Source organism: Rhinolophus hipposideros (assembly GCF_964194185.1).
Source record: "Rhinolophus hipposideros genome assembly, chromosome: 7".
In the NCBI taxonomy this organism is placed as follows: Eukaryota; Metazoa; Chordata; class Mammalia; order Chiroptera; family Rhinolophidae; genus Rhinolophus; species Rhinolophus hipposideros.
In genome coordinates, this window is record NC_138053.1 from 89,631,031 (window position 1) to 89,653,215 (window position 22,185).

Below are 22,185 nucleotides of genomic sequence, written 5' to 3' on the forward strand. Positions count from 1 at the left end.
GTAATTTCAGGAGGACTGTTGCCTATTCTCTACTAAGACCCAAACAACAAATGGCCTAGTTAATTCCATTGGTAATTTCTTGCAGCCAATCCTAAAATCACTCTTTTTCTTTCTTGTTCTGTCCTTTTTTTTTTTTGCATTTTTTATTGTGATAATAATATATATGTAAAATGTGCCATTTTAGGCATTTTTAAGTATGTAGTTCAGTGACGTAAATCCATCCACACTGTGGTGCAAGCATCACCACCATCCACCTTGAGAAGTGTTGTCATCTTCCCACCTCATCCATCAAACACTCACTGCCCATCCCTCTACCTGCCCCCCAGCAACCACCATTCTCCTTTCTGTCCCTGTGAATTTGTTCTTTGCTTTTTGGGTGGTTTCTACAAACGTGACTATCATTATAAGGGCAATGAGTTACTAAAGCAAGAAAGACTATATCTTTTTATATTTATTTTTCAACATTTAATTATTAAATTTGTAAATGACTGTTGGTTCTGCTTCTATTTCAGTCCACTTGCCTGCCAGACTGTTTTAGGTGCATTTTTGTGGTTCTTAATATAATCAAAGATTGGACAGGGAAAGGAAAGCGGCTCTACTTAAAAATAAAAGTGTGCTAGGGAAATAAGCTACACCATCGGCTTGCCAAAGGTTTGTAATTATGTGTATTTCAATGGCATCTCTCTCCATGGACCCTGTTAGCCACGGATAATTAAGAATTTTCTAAATTTGCGGCAGTTGATTGATTTCCCATAAAAAAAGCTTTTACTCACTTATTCATCAAGTTTTTAAATAAATAACTGTTTCTCTTTCTCAGCTGTCTCTCAGCTGACACCTCAGAAAACAGGCAAAATGGTGAACTTCAGAAGGGAACAATCAGGATGAATTAAGTGAAGTCAAGAGCAGCGAGCAACCAGTAAAGCAACTTCTCAGTGCCGGAGGGCACATGGTGAGGCAGAAAAAGACTATTGTTCTGCGGTGAGAGCCAAGTGGGCAGGATGTGAAGTGGGCAGGATGAGCACAGAACTAATTACAGAGGCAGGAGGCCTGGGTGCAGGTCCCGGAGTTCCAGCAGGAGCGTGAAGAAAGAGCTGAGTTTAACACGCGTGACTTTGGGCCGGACCATCCAATTCCTTAGGAGTCTTTTTTTTTTGGTTTGTTTTTGTTCTCATACAAATAGGGGAAAATAGAGACTGGAGAGTAAAACCTATCCCCATCCCAAACCACAGAGTTTAAATTTCTACTTTACACAGTTGACAATTTTTTTAAATTTAAGTATAGTTCGCATACAATATTACATTAGTTCCACGCGCACAATGTAGTGATTCATTTATATACCTTACAATATGATCGCCACCTGTAACCATCTGTCACCAGACCACTGTTTTGGGGATATTACTCTTTTGATAGGCAGAAATAAAGGGGACTTTGCCTCTGTGAAAGTCTTCTGGAGATAAAAAGTCAACCATTGATCATTCAATGGTACCACAACCACTTTAATGACGTCCTGAGAACATTCCTGGTGGGGTAATTACAAAGGATTTTCTACCAGAACGTCTGCACTCCCCTTTCTACACACTAATTATCTTTCTAAAGAGTAGGGTTTGCCTGGAGGTCCCTCCATCTAGACCCCCAATCGCTTCCCTCTGAGGAAAGCATTCATCTTTTCCTTTCAGCCCAGGCCTCAATTATTTTGAATTGTATTGCCAGAGGCTCTTGACACGTCTAGAAACAACCAGATGTGACTTTATCCCTTGAAGGCGGAGAGTGGAGAGGTTTTACCCAGCTTGCAAAATCCATTCCAGTGATAACCTAAAAAAGCCATTGGTCTTGAAAAGTGATCAGACTCCAAAACAGTGTTATAGCAAACCATCATCCAGGACCACCAAACATTTGCTGAAAGAAAACAGAATCTTGAGGAAAAAACTCACCAACCAAACCAAAAGTCTAAAACAATGTGATGAGGAAGTAGACAAAGCCTAGAGCCCTGAATCTTTTTAGACAAAACAACCTTAAAGCTCAATTCAAATATTTCCACTTTTCTTTTTTTTTTTTTTTTTTTTTTTTAATTCACCCTTTTTTTTTTTTTTTTTTTTGGTTGTTGAGAGCCCACTGGCCCATGTGGGAATCGAACCGGCAGCCTTCGGAGTTAGGAGCATGGAGCTCTAACCGCCTGCGCCACCCGGCCGGCCCCATTTCCACTTTTCTTACATGGACTGGACACAGCTAAGCTGTTTCTGTCTTCTGAAGGTGCTTTTCCCCCTTCCTTATCCTAACATCTAACTGTAACCTCAAAGAGAACACATCTTAAATCTCAAATGTTGTTTGTTCACTCCAGTTCTCTCTCTAGCTGAGAAATTCATCATATGCCAGTTTAGTAGCTCTTCTTACAAGTCTCGTAGTAAATATCATAATAGACACAAATGCACAGTACAGGTAGTGAGAACAGCGCTCCAACGGCAAACTTCCTTTCTGCGACTTCCCTCAGATCTTCAAGGATGGGGTGCACATTTGCCTTCCACGTGAGAAAGCACACGGCAGCCTCGTATGGGTACTATCCCTCAGGCTTTCCTACTGGATGCTGCAAGCCAGTGACCTGGGCTGACACCAAGCCGTTATGGCACAGGGGTCACTGTCCATTATGAGAATAGAAGAGGTCGTGGCACAGGAGTGATAGTCCATTACAAGGAGAGAAGAGGTCATTTGTACAGGAATTCAGCTCGGTTCAGTGTCTTGCCCAGCGAGACATAATGAGTATCCCACTTGCCACACTGTGAATAATTGTTAAAATAGTTTAGTGACCAACAGGGCATTAACAGCTTTGGAAGCAAGGAGAAATATGTCCTCTACCCTCCCAGCTACCTGAAAGCACAGTTTTGTGACTTCTGGTTGCATAAGATGAGGCAAAGCCCGGTGGTTGTCTCCCACAGGCTGGATGCCCACAAAGCCCTCAACCTGGGCTGCAAGACAGGGGACGTATTGAGAAGCACAAAGTTTAAACCTCTTAGATTTTAAAGCTCTTAAAGCTCTTTAATAGAGAAATAAAATACGTCAACTACCTTTAAGAGCTCTCTTCATATATATCCCAGGAAACACGATAGCCAACAACAAATATGCCTTCCCATATTTTTACATCTGATTTCTGCTCTTCATTGTAAAATCTTGGAGGACAGAGACTAAGACTAATTAATCTACATGGTCCCCAGCGTCCTGACACAATCCTTTGCACATAGTTGGTTCTGAATTAAACTTCTTTAATATTAAACACACACACACACACACACACACACACACACACTCAAGCCGTTTCCTTTTCTTTTTCATTTTGTTCTCATTTCCTCTTCCTTCAATTCCATAGTTCTTTCCTACCTTTTTTTTCTTGCTTCCTCTTTGCTTACATCAATGCATCTCTTCTCTTTTCCTTCCAATTTTTATTTTACCAGGTGCCTGTCTCCCCACATTAACTCAGGCTTTCAGAATGGGTCTTACTAGTTGTGACAGAATTGGCAGGTGCTTATTGAAGAAATTATGAATGAATGAAATTGCCATTTGTTCGGACAGTCTGGGTCTGTTCCTAAGACTCAACCCAGAAGAATGAGAAGGGAAAGTAGTAAGTAGTAAAGTGAGCGAAAACTGGAATTCTGTTGGGAGAGAAGACTGCACCTCCCCTCTATCCCGTTCTTCTTGACTAATGGGAAAGAGGGGATTGGATGGTTGAAATAATTCACAAGTCATATCCAGCTGCTGGAAATGAACAAATACATCAGAAACATCCCTAAAAGAATAACGACAGAAAGAAAACACTCAAATGCCAAACAAGTTACCCGCTCTCCAGGAAAAACTCACTCATAAATCAGAACAAATTGGTGCCCATCCACTTAACAGAACAGAAACAGCCTTCTGTGTGCAGTCTGTGCTGCAGAGGCCACAGGCACGTCTGTCCAACAAAAGCCAAGGGAGGGGACTTCTGGGAAATGCCACAGATGAGAATAAAATCACTTCACGTAGCCAAGAGGCCACTGCCCACCAGGTACCTCCTGTATACACGCAACTATCGGAATAGATGTCATAATGATGAGAAACATGAAGGCTTCACTGAGGCAATGGGATTATATGCTGTCCAAGGAAGAACAACTATTTCCCTTCCTTTTAGATATCTCGTTTTAACTCAACTAAATGTAATTTCATCATCGCATCCAGGGCAATTTCACATGTGGACGTCATCAAAGTGTCAGGGTATCAAGGGTGATTTCTGCCAGTCCCCTCTGTGTTTCAGCACCACACCCCAGATTAGTCATAAAGCTCCACCGAACACAAGTCTATGCAGAAGCTGACAGGCAAAATTCATTCCAGGAGGCTTGATTTCCTTCCACCAACTGTTAGAGTCATTGTGGTTCAACTGGCAGTAACATCATTCCCTTCGTCCACGTTTAAAGTGAGGCCCACGTAGGATGCTATGAGCTTGAGGTTAAGGCAAGAGAGGGAAAAAGGAAGCCAGAAAAAAAAAAAGATCACATGTCACAGTGGCCTCTTTTTTGAATGAAGAAACAAATGAGAGAATAAATACACAACATAAGGTCTTTTTCTGAAATTTATTAATATAAATGTTTTTCTTGGTAAAATAAAAAAATCAGTAACCATGTGTATTATCCCCCACCTTCCTTTCTCTCACACTCTCCTTCTCCTTCCCTCTCTCTCTTCCTTCCTTCCTTCCTTCCTTCCTTCCTTCCTTCCTTCCTTCCTTCCTTCCTTCCTTTCACAATTTACTCTTCTGTCATATCTAAAAGACTTTGGATCATGAGCTCCATGCAAGTCCTCAATGTTTTTCTTCCAGACAGAACATGAAACGGATTGCTGCTTTGAAAAAATAAAGTAAAAAATGTTTACACGAAACTCAAATCTTGTCAGCTTCACAGGTTTTCAAATTATGACAATAACTTCCAAAAAACAAATTTTCATGGAAGGAAAACACTTTCATCCACCACATTTGTACTTCGGTTTACAATCTTTATTGCCCTTGTGTCCTAGAGTTTACTTTAGAGTAAATATTAAGAGGAAGTTAAATACTCTCCAGAATGAATCCCGCTCTGTAATTGGTGATTAATTCATACTTTTTAAAAACCAGGTCTCCAAAGAGAAACCAAAGGCATTAATCCCAAACTACTGTGGCTTTATTTTAAATAAAATTCCATTTTAGACCAGATTAAGAACACTCATGGATCATTTTCCCTTCTCAAAATGTCAAATCACTTTAAAGAGATGTACTAATTAAGCCTCATAAGTCCTCTTTTTGAAGGTAAAAAAAAAAATCACACGTGTTTACAGAAAGACAAAATTTTAGTTTTCTCTTGCTTTCCATTTTTGCTTCTAGTGGTAAAAGCAGAGGTGACAAGTAGCCCCGGAATTATGCAATGTGTTAGAAAGAGGTGGTAGATAAGATCACATTTTTTCTCACTGAGAAATAAGCCAGGCTGGCCCTTACCTTCTTGGTGCATGGAGAAGAATAATCCAGAAAGTTTCCCATGAAAACCACTCTGGCAGTGGGAGTCCCAGATACACTGGACTCCCAGGCTGTGGCTCATCCCATTGGGTTCCCTCAAGACTCTCTTCTTTCTTTAACTGCCCCAATCTCAGTCTGCATTTGGTAATTCAGGGCCTTTCTTGCCATGGTGATTCTGGCAGATTCTATATTTTCTTGTAACTGTTAAGTGCAAAGGCTTGCCTCGTCCCCCAATTAAATGCAGTTGTATCCATGACAGGGAGAGAGTGAATCTTTTAAAAAATACATCAGTTCTCCTCTTATACTTTCTTTACTCTACCCTCTGTCCTACAGTAATCACATGTATTCTCTCAATATTTTAAAGTCATCTTAAAAAATGCTCTAAAGGAGGGAGGGGCGAATGGTGAATTGTTCAACAGGCACAAAGTTTCAGTTACACAGGATGAATATGTTCTAGAGAATACAACATAAAGCCTACAGTTAACAATACTGTACTATACACATAAATGTGTTAAGAGGGTAGATTTCATGTTATCTGCTCTTACCTCAATTTTAAAAAAAAAAGGAAATTTACATGAAATGACAAAACAAAAGTTTCCAACAACAAATACAAATCTTCTAAGAAGAGTTAATATGTTTAAATGCTTGGGAACCTTGGATAAAGGATCTAATAGAAACAAAGAGAAAGGAAAGGCAAGCACATCCCATAAATTGTTTCAACGTCCATGCTGAGAGATTATGAGCAGCCAGAAAACAAAAGGCCGCTAGGAAGGATTTAAGAGATAATTGTATCCCCATCTACAACTCTATCGTTGTTACAAAGGGTTCTTTAAATATTTTTGATGGGAATGAAATGAATTATGTCTGAGGAGAGCGGGGAGAAGGGCAGGATGTCAGGCCAATGAAAATGGTGACTTTCCTCGTCCGCTATGCATACCTGCCTCACCTCTTCAAAGAGTTCTTTTTCTCTTTTTAAGATTTGGAAGTTATTGTCCTTTGCATAATTTGTTTCCTACCTCAATATAATCTAGTTCAGAATTACTTGTGTTTTGATCACCCCCAAAAATCCATGCATTATATTTTTAAAGGTATGAAAGTGGGATTTTCACATAATTTATGAAAAGACATTCCTATCTTCTGAAGTTTATAAATAGCTCTCCCCACTCCTCATTCTTTGATCCAATCATTTAGACAAGCTTTTCTTCAGGACCAAATATGTGCCAGGCACTGTGCTAAGGGCTGGATTTCTTCAGCACCACTGAATTATGTTGTGTGAACAGAATCCTTTCATGGAGACCTGGGCCACGTGAAACCTACACTAGCAGTAAAATGTATTGGACACCAGCATGCGCTCATGACTTCTCTGTGACATCAGCCTTGTGAGTAACATTGCATGAGATCTATCTTCTGCATTATATCATTGAATCCTCACAACTACTCTGGGGAAAATGAGCATCTGTTACTCCATGCTGCAAAAGAGGAAACGCACTGAGCGGATAAAGAATCCAGCTAAGGTCCGGGGCGAGGTTTTCCCACTGCACTTTTGTGCGCGTCCACCCACCTCTTAGTGGGGAATAGTGGAGGAAGGCTGCATCCTAGACATTTAGTCTTCCAATCCAACTCGAAGCACTTCCTTTAAAATGCTCAGATAATTTTGAATTTCTGGTTTTTAGCATTTTAAATCACACCTCCATTGTGCACTAGGTTTTCCTGAGTGTTGTTGACATGTTTTGTTTTTTTCATTTATTTCTTTAACCTGAAAAGGGAAACACAATTCAAAATGTACGGTCCTTTTTCCTTTTCTTTCTTTTCTTTTTTTCCTAAGATGCCAACAGCAGAACATACGTGTAGAAAACCCACAGGGCAGGAACATTGGAAGAGCCACCTTCCTGGTGATGCTCCCTCCCTCGCATTAATCCAGGGTCAGCAAGCCTTTTCTCGAAAGAGCCAATTCAGACCATTTGGGGTTTCTAGGCTATCAGGTCTCTGCTACAACTAACTATTCAGCTGTGGCCTTCTGGCTCAGACAAGCAGCCACAGACAATACAAAAATGAATGGTGTGGATGTGTTCCAATAAGGGTATTTTTAAAGCAGCCCCCGGGGCTGCTTTAATCCATCCTTCTGCCAACGGTTACTCCCTACAGGCTCTCCTTTAATGTCAAATTCTTAACCTGGGGTCCTTAGGCTTCAGGTTTCTCTAAATTCCCTGAAATCCTTTGCAAAATGTTGTTTATATGTCTTTTTGTTTGTATGGGCATTTTTCAGGGGGCAGGATCTATAGCTCTCTCATCAGATTCTTAAAGGTTCTATATGACTCAAAAAAAAGTTAAAGCCGAGGTGGCAGCGTGCCAATACTCGTGGCTGCCTGCAGAGCCACCTCTTGGTGGACAAGATCCCTCACCCCTGCTGTATCGTTACTTTTCCCTGTGACTTAGAAACACCACTCACTCTCAACGATTACCCAGGTCCTGAAAACATCTTGCAAAACTTTCCAGTCTCTGAGCTTTCTCAAATGCTTTCCAAGCTGTTGGATATGGACCTTCAACTTAGTTCAGTGCAATTCATGAACATCTATTTCTGAAACAGCTCCTTACAGCCGGGCTGCGTGTCCTGGGGATGGAGGCTCAGATCATTTGTTGTGAGACAGACTAGCAAACATGCGATTACCAAGCCAGTGTGGCAAGGAGAGCAAAAGGTGCCATCAGAACAGCAGGGTGCCTAACCCAGATCTGGGGGCATCAGGTCATGTTTCCAGAAGGACACCGGTTAAGGGGGAGCCTAAAGAATGCATAGAAACCAAAATCTTTGAACTGGAAGTTGGTTGAACAAAGAGACAGAAGGTGGGTAGAAGAGAAGATGCCTGCAAATGTCTGTAGAAAAAACACAGTTGAGTTTGTCAGAAAAATACAAAATGGGATGGGCAAAAGATTAGACCAGAGAAGTAAAAGGTTGGAGCACAAAGGATCTAGTCTATAGGTTAAGTAATTGTACTTGATTATAAAGACAATGAAAAGTCTTGTGTGATGCTGTGTGATCGGCTGACCAGCAGCTTTCGCATAACTGGGAGCTGGTTAGACATGGGCAAAATATGCGTTTTAACACAAACCTGGGCAAATCATATGCATACAGAAGGTGGAGAAGCTCTTGTTTATCCTGGGTAAACCCTTCTCCCATTTCACCTGACTGTCTCCTACTCACCCAGGTGTCCCACATAGCCCTGAGGTAACAATCCCTCAGGGGACTTGGTCAGCATCACCATCTAGATTCCCAGTCTCTCCCCTGGCCCTTCTCATTCAGTGGGTCTGAGTTGGAGTCCAGGAATCTTTATCCAGCAAATGTTCAAGGATGATTCTTACTATAAGAAAGTTTGGGGAAACAGATTTGGGGAATCTGTTTTCCTTGGTAGACTTTTCCCTTCTGATCTGCTTTGGTGTTGGCAGTGCGTGGCACAGTGCTTTAAACTCTGTCAATGCCCAAGTGCATTCATGAACAACAATGACTGCCATGTGGCCCATTAATGTGAGTCCACTGGGCAGACCAAAGGTCACGTGACAGTAAAACGGAAAGCAGCTTCAGTTTCAAGGAGTGATTTATCAGTAGGATCTTGTTCTGAATATTCAAATCCGGGTCAGGAGAATGGTCCTGTTACCCGTTCCAGCTGAAATTCTTCATCCTACAACAACATCCTGTTTCCTCTCAACAGCTGATGATTAGGGCAGCCCCTGCCTGCCGCCCTCCAGCCACTGCACCCCGAAAATGTCTTCATTTCACTGGTCTTCCAAGTCATCCAATGACTGCATTTGACCATTTGTCCTTCTGTGATAGCAAATTCCTCCAGTTGCCCACAAGCTGCATGAAGTTATTTCCTTATATTTGTTCTAAATGTCCTTCTTAACCAGTTGGCCGCATTTAAGGGAATAATTTTAAAAGGAGAAATTAATTCAATTGTTATTTTGCTGTGGTGGAAGGGAGGGGAGGGGAGGCCAGGGAATAGAAATATTTTTAAAATCCCCTTCAGAATCTCTGATTTTGTTTCAAATTATATACGTACGAGTATATATTTTCTGGATATATAAATAATATGCATCTATTTTGCAAATTTTGGGGAGGGGGGAAATGTAAAGAATATAAATTCTACCTCCTAGAATGTTATGGTTATATTATCTACTAACAAAACTGGGTTTCAAATAGTCACATTAGCATTTTCTCCGATGTAAATGATTTTGTCATCTAAGCCCTCTGTAGTTGGAATCAAGCACAGGTCTGCAATGCTTTTGATGCCTGAAGGATTACTGCCTCGCAGGTGGAAAAGTGATGTGAGAGACATGTGGAGCCAAAATTATCTGAGGCCCCAAGAGAAGGGGAAAGATGAGGACTCAACTCCATGAGGAATTCTGACTTTGGAAATGAGGCAGCTAGGAGGACTTGTCACTCGGACTCTGTCTGGAGTTAAGGAGGAACCTGAAACAGCACTAGAACTGTTTGAAAAATCCAGCTCTCCTCCCAAATGTCCTTGAGAACATTCTGTGTCAGTATTTCTTTGGAGCCTTTCCAACCATCTCCCTCATGAACAACAATTCTAACTCCCGATTCCTCAGGTCTCTGAAAGGTATTGGGTTAGACAAGTGATAGTGTACTCTCTGTTTATTCTTTGCCAGGGAAGAAAGCTCACAAGGTGATGAGTCACGGGAATCAGTGCTTGGAGGAGCTGGTTTTGATTAGTAAGGTGAGATCCATTCCCTAAGGCACCCTAGGGAAAAAGGGCTTTCTCGGGACTGGGTGTGTTATGGGCTTCTTTCTTTTTCCTAAATGAGTGTGACTTTGTTGTTTTATTTTTTAAAGGCATACACACATTACAAAACATTTCGGTGATGAAGAATAATACAATGATTAAAGTATAAAATCATCTAATAGCCAACGCTTGGATGCTGTCTCCTGACTGAGTTTATGTTAAATATTTTGGACCAAGGTTCACTCCCCCCAGATGGGGATGTGGCTCATGTTCGTGGAGCTTCCTACAGGAGGTCGCTTGACTCCGTAGTTTATCGGTGAGCCCTGGAAAAGGAGAAAACCTGACAGATCCTTTGCTCTTTGCTGAACTCTGGAGTAGTAAGTAAGATGCAGCCTTCTCTCTTGTAACCTTCCCCTTTTCTCTTCCCTGGACTTACCCCTGCAGACTCCTTCTCTTCTAGGTGGGGCGGCTTAATGAGCATCCTTAGAGGCTGAGCAAAACCACACCAGAATCTTCTGTTCCTCTTCTTGGCATCCAACCCCATTTTGAAGGTAATGGCATGAGGCCATCGTTCTTCCATTGTTTGGCGGTTGATGGTAATTTGGAGGGGTGGGGCTGGTATTTTATCCATTGGATAAATAAAATATCCATGGATATTTTATCCATTCCTTGAGGAAATAGCTAAGAGAGAGATTCTATGCTTTGAATTCACTACGCCATCTTTTCTGAAACCAGGTTTTAAGTCACCACTAGACTGGTGACTCTACTCTGCAATTCCAAGCAGAAGATTCTCTTTCTTGGATTCCTGTCGTCAACAGCCATGGTCTCGCAATAGGCACGGAGATAGTCATGAAGGAATGAAGTGTAAACTCCAGGAAGCGTCTTTCAGAATAAGGAGAAAGTTTAGGCACTTGCATTCCCCCATGGAAAACGGGAGTCTTAATTCATACTGCATCCAGTCATATTTAATTGTTGTCTGTACTGAATAAGCACTTTCATCATCCATTGTAATTATTCATGGCTTGACCTATGTGGCTGTACTAAATTCTCTCTAAAGATAAGACTTTAAAAGAAATTCTCTCTCATCAAATATAGAAAGTTCTGGGAAAGGTTAAGTCTTCAAATAAGATTTAAAAAAAAAAAAGTACGACCCAATCATTTCCATCTATCCCAAGTATGAAAGAAGAAATGGAATAAACTTATGATTCCAGAAACTTAGTGAGATTATTCAAAGGCAACATGACTTGACACTGGTTCTAGGTAGTCTCCATAGCACCTTCCAAAATAGAACCATTCTAAGCATTTCCTTAAAATCAGCTTTACTATTGATTAATTCTGCAAACAAACATTTATTTAGCAGCTACTATATAATAGGTTCTATGTCAGGCACTGGAAATGATAGATCAAAAAGACATGGCCTCCTAAAAAATCATAGTCTTTTCACAGAGGAAGCAGATATAGAGCTAATTTCTAATCAATGCACTACTGTAATATAATAGAAACATGCACAGATGCGGGAAGATACAAGAGGTTCTGGTTAAGTATGCACGTCCTCACTTAAAAACTTATTTAGGGGGTATTGCTTGAACTGGTCTTAAAGTGCCAGACAGAGAAGGAAGAAAGTAATTAAGGCAAAGGACCCAGCATGTTAAGGGCATGTAAGCGTCAAAGGGCCAGCCACTCAATCCAGCACTGTGAGATGCTCAATGTGACTGGGCTGTCAGGTCAATGTGTGATTGAAGGAGGAGGGGAGACAGAAGCAGAATAGTCTGAAAGCAGTCTGTGAAGGTTTCCCTCACCAACCTAGAGGATCTGGAAGTCATCCTATCAAAAAGGAGAGGGAGCTGATGAGATCAAATGTGCTTTTAAGACATTAATCCTTGTGGTAGCGATGAAAAGGGTTGAGGTGCATAGATTTGTAGCTGAAGGATTGATCGTGAGGCTCTCACAGTTTTCCTGGCAACAGAAGACAAAAATTTGAGCTAAGGTCATTGCAGTGGGGAATGAAGGATAAGAGACAAACTCAGGAGACATTGTAATAATAGAATTTGGGGCTAATGGATACCTCAATGGAAACGAGGTTGAGTAAAGGAAGATTTCAAATTGTTTTCCTTGAAACACAGGTTAGATGACCATGCCAACTAAGGAAAAGTTGGAGAAGGAATGTATTTGCAAGGGATAGGGAATTATAGAGAAGAGATAATGAGCTCAGTTCTACAAAATACTGAGTTTGGGGTACTTGCTATACAAATAGCTTTGGGAGCTTGATCTAGGGCTCAGGAGAGATGTGGCCTAGAGATTTGATTTAAGGAGTACTCATCAACCAAAGTCAATAGTTGAAGACATAGCTTTGGATGACATTATTCATTCATTTCAAAAACATTTTATCTATCGATTACGTGCCAGCTGATCAGTTAGCAAGAGCATAAAAGAAGAAAGAAGAAATTATAAGGGTAGAATTTCAGAGTGTTAATATTTAAGGCATTGTATGTTAAACCTTAAGGAGCAATGAAATCAACTAAGCAGCTGGCTAAGAATTGCAATGCTCAAGGCCCGACCTCTGACGTCAGTGAGCCTGCCACTATACACCAGCACCCCAGGTGATTATGATGCAGGTGGTGCTCAAAGAAACATGACCTCAAAGAGTGGCTGGAGGAGATAGAGCCAGTAAAAGAGATGGAGAAGGGATAAAGAGAAGAGGAAAACCAGATTGTGAGGTTCCTTCAAAATCTGGCCCTGACCCTTAAGCTATACAGTTGACCGTGGGGTTTAAAACTACTGTATATGGGGGTATACATGGGGTTCATTTTAGAACTCATGATCCTCCCCTTTTGGCCCATTTGAGCCTCAGTTTACCTGTGGGCAAAGTCTTACTCATGCTCACCATTCTTTTTTTTTTTTTTCAAAATGTTATCTCTATTAATAGCTAGAGAAAATACACACCATTTTGAGATACTGGCAGCAAATAAAAAAAACCATGCTCTTAGAATTTTGTAAAGATCAAATTGACAGAGGATTATATTGCTCTCACCATCTTTCTCTAAGATACAACCATTTTAACTTTCTAAAATTTATGGGCTGAAATATACAAAGTCAAGTAGTAACTTCAGAGCTCTATAACAGGAGATTAGCATTTAAGAAACATATTTGATTATGTTACCTACCTAACAATGACTATATAGTGGGTAAGAGATTAATTTTAAAATGTCCTTAATATGTACATATATTTACTAATCCATGAATCTAGAGAAGTATTTATTCACTAGTACATTTTGTTTTCTCTGATTGATTTAAAATCTTTCCATCTTGCTTGATATTTTTTCCTGCAGCTAAACTAGATAGTTTTTTCTCCTAAAAAAAATACAATGATGTTCTTTCTTATAAATTGCCGTCTCTTATTTTTTTGTCAGCCTGTTTCAAGGAAATCCATGTGTTTAATATACTTGTTCATAGTTTGGCCCATACCAAATGGTTGTTTAATCCAAATATCTGAGCAGCAAACTGAGCTGATCCTTCTGGAGAAAGTATGGTTGAACAGCCAAGACCACTGGGTAGTCGAAGAGAAGACGACACATCCTGAGCTCCCCAGTCTGAAGTTAGGGGAGGACAGCTGATAACTGTATGCAGTGTTACCAGACATCACTGGTCCTAAACCATTGCTCCTGCCTGCCACTGCCACAAATACAGTAGGAATGCCATCCCCTTCACACTCAGCTTTAATCCTCAGAGTTTCATCTGGTTCTTTATGAGCAGATGTTACCCGAAGTTCACATGGAATGCCAAAATTTCCACAAGCCTTCTTGATTTTTTCACAGTGCCCGAGATCAGAAGTTGAGCCCATCAATATTACAAGCCTGCACTAAATTTCTGGCTTCAGAAGCAACTCTACTCTTTCTGCAACCCACTCAAAATTTTTCTTTACCATCTGGAGCCCTTCAGGAGTTACTTCCTTAAAGTCACGATATGACTGTTTGTCTTTCTGTTGGCTTCAATCTCCTGATGGCCAGAGTCTCCAGGAATCATTATCAATAGCGTCAGCAAGAACAATTTCTTTGGAGGTGACATCAACACCAAACTCAATCTTCAGATCAACCAGTGTACAGTTCTGGGGCAACCAGGATTTCTCCAGTATTTCAAAAATAGCCTGTGTAGCATGACTCATGATATCCACTTCAGTTTGGCCGATAACAAGTCCAGCAAAGCAAAATTTGGCAGCAATGAGCTGTTCCTCAGAACATTGTGGATCATTATTGGCATCATCCTTGAAACACAACTCCAGTTTAGGTGGGTAAAACTTATATCCTTCCTTGACACCAGGATTTCTTTTGAGAAAAGAACCAGTTGCTATTCTTCTACAAACCCATTCAATTGGAATCATTTCACACTTAGGTGCAATGAACGCTGTCTCCCCACATTTTCTGGTGAAAGCAGTTTTTATACCTGCTTCCTGTAGCAACTGTAAAATACCACTGGTAGTTTTATTTGAGATTGCAGCTTTTCCTTCCAGGTGATTCTTTCTGGCTGCATTTCCTGCTGTAATCTGGTTCTTGGACTGTAGGAGGACTTTTCCTGGACTATCTAACAATTCATAGACTTCTTTTGTTTTACCTTCATAGAGCTTTTCACCAATGTTCAGTACCTCAGCTGTCGCCATTTTCCTTGATGGCTTCTGCCTCGCCACTTCTACATGTTCTGACTGGTCACCTTCCTGCCTCCACCATTTGGATTCACTTCTAGTCTGAACTGTACATGTTCCCTTTAACCAACAGCTTTACCAACCAGTGGGCTAATAATGAGCCCCCTTTTAGCCTCAGGACTTCCCACACCTGTGAACACAGGACTTCCCAACCCTGTAGGTCGCTTTTCCAGGCAACTATCAGAACTAGATGTAGGAGGAAAAAAACAATCATGGAAGGGACTTGAAAAGTTATTTATCCAAATTTCCTACCCAGTGCAGGATTCCCTCTGGCAATATCCTTGACCAGTGATCACCCAGCCTCTTTGTGCCTACATCCAGTGGCACCGAGACAGCCTGTTCTAACATTGAACAAGCTTCATTCTTGTCATGAGCCAAACCCTGTAACAATACCACTCACTGATCAAGTTCTGGCTGCTGTGTCCACACAGAGTGGGCCTCACCCAAATCTAGGAGCCAATCCTTATAGATGAAAGCCTCCATTGTATTTTCTTTTTCAAGTTAAACATCCCTAACAGCTTTAACAACTCTGTATATGATACACTGTTGAGCCTCTTTATTATTCTGATTGTTTCATGTGGAAACAAAAGAAACTTGCTTTATTTTCCTATTGCAGCTTTAACAAATTGCCACAAATTGAGTGGCTTAAAACAACTGCAAATTTACCATCTTACACTTCTGGAGGTTAGAAGTGCAAAACGAATCTGACAGGACTAAAGTCAAGGTGTGGACAGGTTGGTTCCTTCCTTCCTCTTCAAAGTTCATCATTCATCTCCCTACATCTCTCCTCTTACATAAGGACACTTGTGGTTACATGTAAGGCCCACCCAGATAATCCAGAATGATCTTCCCCTCTCGAAATCCTTAATGTAATCACAGATGCAAAGTTTCTTTTGCCATAAAAGGTAACATTCACACATTCGGGGGATGTCTTTGGGGGCTGTTATTCAGCCTACCACAGAAACGTCAATCAATGCATTCTAAGACTATGTTAATTTTTTTTTCCATCAACCAAGCTTTGCCATCAACTAACCCCCATGCAATTTTTCACATCAACAGCTGTTGTGCCAGGTCTAACCTGTGGCAGTAAGTAAGACTTGCTCTCTCATGCTGGGTCCAGGGAAGGAGTACACTTACCTCCCCCTCTAGAGTGAGATGTAGTCATGAGACTTTCTTGGCCAACGTGACATGAGATGACCCATGTTACTTCTCTGGGAACTTTAAGAATGAATGAGAGATTTTTCTCTGACACTGTGATCAGCAGTGTTCAGATGATAACTTCTCCATTAGCCTGGACCCCAGAGTGAGGAAACTGTAGTGCATAGCTCCCAGGTGACCCACTGTGGATGTGTAAGGTAAAGGAGAAGTAAAACCTGTTGCTAAGTCACTGGAATTTGGAGGGATCATTTGTTTCTACCCCATAATCTAACCTATCCTGACTGAGACAGCTCTTTCTATAGATGAGTCTATTTTTAAAATCTAAACAGAGAATGTCTCATTCCCATCAAATTTCATCTTTTCGGTAGTGACCAAGTCTTTAAGGCTTTCACAATGTCTAACAATGTCAACCCAATATGGTATACAATGAACACTTGATCGCTTTTAAGCCTACATGCATTTTGATTACTTTCTTTAATGTCACTGGCTATCTTAATTGATAGGACCTTAAAAGCAGCATATCGTCAGAGCAACCTGGGAAATCACTATTTCTTTTAGTTTTCTCTCTCTTTCTCTCTCTCTCTCTCTCTCTCTCTCTCTCTCTCTCTTTCAAACAACTTTTCCGTGGGAGGATAGATTCAGGATTTCCAAAAGGAAAAAAACAAAACAAAACAAAAAAACACTTCAATGTCATTATTCCAAAATATTTAATGTTTTTTAGAATACCGTTCGAAGAAAACAGACTTTTCAAATATGCTAAAGGAGAACATAACTATTATTTATGATTCTGATATTATTTCTGATATTAACTGGCTTATTTTATTTTTCATAAAATATTTATGTTAAAAAATCGAAAAGGATGAGGCTTGATAATTGAGTTTCTTTTTATTTTATTGACCAGTTAATCAAAATAAACTCTTCTTAAATATCCATAAGACCATCCGGCTGATTTTTGGATGAGAAAAGTATATACATTTTATCTTTCATATAAATATCAATAAAGTAGAGTCTATCACTATTTTCACTTGTAATTCTTTAAATTTGTTTGCGTGACATGTTATATTGACTGAAAAAGGAAGTGTGGCCCTCCCATTCGTGGGTCTGTCTGTCTCTCTCTTCCTTTAAAACAGGATCTCTGTCATTCACTTGGATATGAGACTGCTAAGACCCCATGTCATGAAAGCCTGAGTCTGCAGGCTCTTTCATCTGTGTACTTATTTTCTGAAGTGCATTCCTTCACGAAATCATGGTCAGCTCCACCCCTCCTAAAATAACACCACGGCATTTCAAGGTGTACCTCATCCCTCCCCCACGACCCTAACTGCACATAAAACCACTGTTGTAGTGTCTGAGAATAGGAGGTTGTCAGGATTGGCTACATAATTTATGGGGCCCAGTGCAAAATGAAAATGCTTGACCCTTTGTTCAAAAAACTAGAAAAAAATGTACCATTTAAAGCACAAAAATAAAAAGCTTTTTCCTTTCTTCTGTGTTCCCTCTCTTGGCTTGTCATGGTGGGTGTTTTTTTTAGTTGCTATTTACTGTCATTCTTAATAAAGGAAAAATTTTAAACTTTATAATTATTAGCAGGAATTTTACTATCCAACTTTATATTGTGCAATACCAATTTTAAATGAAAATATTTATTTCAACTGTGTTTGACTCATGTGTGGAATCCCCGAAATTGCACAATTCATATTTCATTGTTTATACATGCGTCATATATATGTATTTTATTCTTATAAGAACAGTGGGAATGCGGCACAAAACTCATTGAACCATTTTAATTTCCCTTCTTGCTGCACACACATTTCACCACCAGTCACCTTTGAATTAATAATGAGTCAGGGAGGATTGAAATGAAAAGTAACTGACTGTGCATTGCACTATCTTTCCAGTTCCTTGTATATCATCACTTTCAGCATAAGTAGCTGATGAATACAGAGAAGGAACATGAGTAAGAAAGGATGTGATAGGGTTCCTTGGTGGTTTGTGTTTCTTAAAACACCACTGCTTTCTTTCTGCTTTCAAAGCAAGTTTTGATTTGAACAGAAGTGAGGCCACTTAGGGCAGTCAGCACTCCCCTCTCCCATTTCACTCCATCACAGACAGACATGCCTATCTTGTACTCACTTTGGGTCTCAACTGAACTGCCTTGTGTCCTGGGCCTGCCAGAATTCTGTGCTCACGGGGCATTTATGAACACTGCATGCAAATGGGGAGCAAGGAAGGGCTGAGGACACACTTACTGTGCATTTCTCCTCTGCTCACATGCTCCATCGTCCCGTCGGATTTCACCTACAACACACAAGTTCAACGATAAGATTCTTAGGAATTGCAAGACTGGCAGCAGAGAATTAAACCAAGCATGGGGGCTCTTCTGAGCGTGGGGCTCTGTGTGGTGGCACAGGTCACATGCCCAAGAAGCTGGCCTAGGTGCTATTTTGTTTTGGAGCTCAGTGTATAACAGGTAGAATGTACACAGTGACTAGGGAGTTTGGCAGATCCTCAAAAAGCTAAACACAGAACTACCATATGATCCAGCAATTCCACTTCTGGGTTTCTATCCAAAATAATTGAAATCAGGAACTCAAATCAATAACCTGTACACCAATATCCATTGCAGCATTATTTACATTAGTCAAAAAGTAGAAACACTGATGAATGGATAAATAGATGTGGCATATCCATACAATGAAATACTATTGAGCCATAAAAGGGAATGAAGTTCTAGCATACACTACAACATAGATGAAACATTGAAACCATTATCCTAAGTGAAATAAGCAAGTTACAAAAAGACAAATAATGTTTGATTCTATTGATATGAAATATCCAAAATAGTCAAATTCATACAGACAGAAAGTAGAATAGAGGGAGACACGGACTTAACGCTTAACGGGTACCAAGTTACCGAGTTTCTGTTTGAGGGCAATAAACCATTCCTTCAAACAGATAACAGTGATGGCTGTACAACATTGTGAATGCACTTAATGCCACTGAATTATACACTTAAAAATGGTTGCTATGGCAAATGTTATGTTATCTATATTTTACCACAGTAAAAAAAATCACTTTTTTTTAAAATAAGGAGCAAAAAACCAAACACTCCATTAAAAAATGGGCGGAGGAACTGAACATTTTTCCAAAGAAGACATACAAATAGCCAGCAGGTACATGAAAACCTGCTAATATCACTAATGGTTAGGAAAATGCAAACTGAAACCACAGCGAAATATCACCTCATGCCGATCATCAAAAAACAAGAGACAGCAAGTGTTGGCAAGAACGTGGAGAAAATGGAACCCTTACAATCCCACTGCTGGTGGGATTGTAAACTGGTGCAGCCACCATAGAAAACAGTATTGAGGGTCCTCCAAAAATTAAAAATACAACCACCATATGATCCAGAAATTCCATTTCTGGGTATTTACCTGAGGGAAATGAAAACACTATGGTGAAGAGGTATCTGCACCCATGTGTTCACTGTAGTATTATTTATAATAGCTGGGACATGGAAAAAAGTGGCCATCAACAGATGACTAGATAAAGCAGATATGGTATATGTACATACAATGGAATATTACTGAACCATGAGAAAAAAGGAAATCCTCCAGATACTCAAGTCCCCTGTATAAAATGGCACAGATTAATGCATACAGTTAGCCCTCCACATCCATGAACTCCCAACTGGGGATCAAAAACAGTACAGGTAAGAGATCCGAGGAGGCGAGCAGAAAAACACTGTGTTTACTTCCTTCTGTGAACACATTAAAATTACAACTAAATTATAGAACAATCAACCTGGAGAACCAGCTGAAGTCTAGCTAAACAGAAGTCCTATAACTAAGGATATTAAAAAGAAGCCACTTCAAGACTGGTAGGAGGGGCAGAGACACGAAACAGGCTGGCCCTACACCTGCATGTGGCAGTTAAGAATTAGGAGGGATATCTCAGGCACAGACATTCCCCCCAGATGAACAAGAGACCCCAGACTCACACCAGGCTCCACAGCCCAAAGTACTGGTGCCGGGAAGAAGAGCCCCCACAACATTCAGTAGTGAAAAACAGTGGGGATTCCAACCATGCAAGTGGGTTGGAAGGCTGTGGGAAACCCAGACATCCTTTTAAAGGGCTCGTGCACATACTCACTCACTCTCAGGCACTCACCCTGGGCGGATAAATGGTGACTTGGGGGACACTGGTGGCATACAGGGGCTGACTGAGGTGTGTGACTTCAGAGCAATGGCAGGAGGACAGTTGCCATTTTTCCTGTGTAGAGTCCTCCTTCAGTGCAGCCGGCAGATGGCTGCCATCTTTCCTGTATTGAGCCCACCCACACACAGCCAAATCTGAATCTGATTGATCTGGTTAGCTCCACTGTTCCATCCTTCTGATTCACTGGGAATCATCCCTACCCAACTCCCCCAATGCAGGAGGCCCTTTCTCTGCAAGCAGTCAGCCCCACCCATGTTGCACCCTTTCTTGAAAAACTACCAGAGTCCGTGGGGCCCAGGAGGGTGATAACTGGCCTCAGTGTGCTCTGAGACTTTTGCTCAGTAGCTCCAGGCTCAGCACTGGCACCAAACCAGAATCTACATTAACCTGGTGACCACAGCTGTTCCCACTCTAGTGACTCGTTGAGACCCTGCCTCACCCAACTTGCTTATTATATGAGACTTTATCAATGGCTAAAGTTTAAGGGAGCTGGCAGATGGCAGCAGACTTCGGGGTATCCTGGCTTTTTATGGCGTTACCCCAGGCCTGGTACTGGTGGCAGCCGTACTCAGTTAGCAGTGTGGCCTTTCCCATGCATGTCCAGGTTTAGCACACACAGGGAACAACCACAGATCACTTTATAGTTCCTACCAGGTAGCCCCCAGCTGGTCACAGGTAGTGGGTGACCTGGGCCTGCACCACAGCCCTTCCCAAGAGGACCCGGAACCAACATACTGGGAGGTTGGCTTCAGACCACAGCAGAGAACCATCCAATTAGCCCCACAAGTGGAACACACAAAGGGCACTCTCAATAGGCACCAGAGCCCGCTGGGGCAACTCCCACTCAGTGGGGTAAACCCCCTGCATGGCAGTCTATAAGCTGTGGATATGGCTAAACCCCACAGCCCGTCAGCCTGAGGGTCAGTCCCACCCACTGACATGCCAACAGCAGTCAGGACTCAACTATAACAGAAGAGCACACACAACACACACGAGGACATCCTGGAGCACCTGGTGCAGGTGACCAGGGAGACTGTGCCAGGGCCCCACAGGGCACCTACTACATAAGGCCACCTGGCCAAGACTGGGAGACATAGCAGATCTACCTAATACATAGAAACAAACACAGAGGCAGCCAAAATGAGGAAACAAAGAAATACGTCCCAAATGAAAGAACGGAGAAAACTCCAGAAAAAGAACTAAATGAAATGGAGGCAGCAACCTACCAGATACAGTTCAAAACAATGGTTATAATGTGCTCAAGGATGCTCAAGGAACTTAGTGAGAACTTCAACAAAGAGATAGCAAACATAAAAAAGGACACAGACACCATAAAAATGAACCAACAGCAGTGAAGAATACAATAACTGAAAAATAACTGAAATGAAGACTGCACAATACAATAACTGAAATGAAGAAGGAATCACCAGCAGACTTGATGAAGCAGAGGATGGAATCAGCATCTTGGAAGACAACGTAGCAGAAAACACCCATTCAGAACACCAAACGGAAAAAAGAATCCCCCCAAAAATGAGGAGAGTTTAAGAGACCTCTGGGACAACATCAAGCGTAACAACACTCGCATCAGGGGGGTACCAGAAGGAGAAGTGAGAAAACAAGGGATTGGGAACCTATTTGAAGAAATAATGACTGAAAACTTTCCTAACCTGGCGAAGGAAATAGACATACTAGTGAGGAAGTGCAGAGAGCCCCGAACAAGATGAATCCAAACAGGCCCACACCAAGACACATCATAATTAAAATGTCAATGGTTAAAGACAAAGAGAGAATCCTAAAAGCAGCAAGAGGAAGGCAACTAGTAACTTATAAGGGAACCCCCATAAGATTGTCAGCTGATTCCTCAACAGAAACTTTGCAGG

General features: G+C 41.1%; 1 pseudogene across 1 annotated transcript; it reads right to left on the reverse strand.

The window, feature by feature from the left end:
* Positions 1 to 13,611: 13,611 nt before the first annotated feature.
* LOC308500024 (bifunctional phosphoribosylaminoimidazole carboxylase/phosphoribosylaminoimidazole succinocarboxamide synthetase-like) lies at positions 13,612 to 14,887 on the reverse strand (annotated as a pseudogene). The gene has a single exon. The product of its transcript is annotated as a bifunctional phosphoribosylaminoimidazole carboxylase/phosphoribosylaminoimidazole succinocarboxamide synthetase-like (transcript).
* Between the last annotated feature and the right edge of the window lie 7,298 nt (positions 14,888 to 22,185).